Below are 1762 nucleotides of genomic sequence, written 5' to 3'. Positions count from 1 at the left end.
TGTGTGTGTGTGTGTGTGTGTGTGTGTGTGTGTGTGTGTGTGTGTTTGTACGTACTTGTGGGGAACGCTGCCAGGGCATGGAGTGGGAAAACACTAGGGGTCCCACTGCAGACTCAAGCTGTCCAACTTCCTGTTTCATCTGCTGCAGGGGAGGCTGTTTGCCTGGGGCTGGCTGGGAAGAAGCCGACGACAGGATGGAAACTGGGGAGTGCTGTCTGCCACAGAAACAGAGGGAATGGTTTAAGTGAGCAGAGAGAACCACACCAGCCGTTGTGGGATAACAGATGACATCATCCCTCACTGAGTCACCAGTGAAAAGCTCTGCAGAGTAAAAATGGACAGTTCTTCACATACTTAAATGAGAAACTTTAGGCAATTCATCCAGGCGATAGAGAAGAAAACCTTCCAGAATTACATTGTTTCAAAGGGAAACATTCTTATAGATCATAGGTATGTGTGATCAAGTTTATGAGTTGGCACATTTGAGCACAATGCTCAGACGTGTACTCCAGACACAAACATCTTTATGGTTGTAGCACATAAGAAATCAACCAGACGTGGGACGTTTGCATCTTCTTATTTTAGCGAACAAACACACATGTGCTTGGCTCACAGTCTTGGAAGTGAGAGTATGTGGGTTGGCTTTATCCGTTTGCTTCAGGTCCCCAAATGCTGCTTTTGCTTGGATGGTTCCCTTTGAGCTTTACTCCTATTCCCTTGGGTCAGCCTGGTCCTCGGCCGTTATGAAGGAGCCATCGGCAGCTCATTTATTTGTCTGTTGGGTTGCTCAAAATGAAGCTCCTTTGAAGCCCTGTGTTTGATTAATGTACTTGGTCTTGGAGAAGAAGTGGAACTCTGCAAATGATTTTGACAAATGGATCAAGACTTTTTTGATGGGGGGAGTCTCAGTTAATTTGAGATTTGTGAGCACTTATTTTCAGCATTTAGATTACCCAATTGATTTGAGAAGGTTTTTTGTGTGTGGGGAGGAGATGGGAGAGAAGTCTTGTTTTAATAGGTGGCTAAAAATAATATAGGTAATATAAAAATATAGAATATTACTATTATAATGTATATATGTAAAACGATACATACACATATATATGCTACAGTGTAACAGAGCCCCAAATTTCTTCTGTTTTAGATTATAGTAACATTCGCCATAGTGCTTAGTATCCCGGTATTTTTTTCCTAGGTTGTGTTGCCGTAACAAACAACTCCCAAAGTTCAATTATTTAAAGTAACACGTGTACTTCTTGCTCCCATTGTTATCCATTTTGCATAGTTTTGTCACCCTCATCCCGGGATCTAGAATGGTGGAGTAGCCACATTGAGAACCGAGGTGATCGCTGTGGCAGAGGAAGAAATTAATGTGGTCAAGTGGCATTGGCTCCTAAAGCTTCCTTCTCAAGGTGACATTTCTGGTTGCATTTATTGGCCAGAGCAAGTCACATACGCATGCTAGGTTCAACAAAGTCAGAAGTATAATCCTACCATGTGTCAGGAAGGAGGGAACCAAATATTGGAGAACAGCCTGAACAGTTTAGAGGTACTTCAGATCACAGAGATAGTTTAGTTAGTTGAGATTACATTAGCAGTAGGAAAGTTGAATTCTTTATGGTTGGTGTCATTTGGGAGCATTTGAAGGCACCTATGACTGCATGTGATTTATATAATTTTATTTTCATTTAGTCTACCCAAAACATTGGGAATATGTGATAATAAAATTGCAACTTGAAAACTTATGTTTTTCTCCTAGAAA

Source organism: Callorhinus ursinus, unplaced genomic scaffold, assembly GCF_003265705.2.
Source record: "Callorhinus ursinus isolate GAN/ISIS: 27379988/994484 unplaced genomic scaffold, GSC_fseal_2.0 scaffold8, whole genome shotgun sequence".
Taxonomy (NCBI): domain Eukaryota; kingdom Metazoa; phylum Chordata; class Mammalia; order Carnivora; family Otariidae; genus Callorhinus; species Callorhinus ursinus.
Note: the sequence above shows the minus strand (reverse complement) of the source record.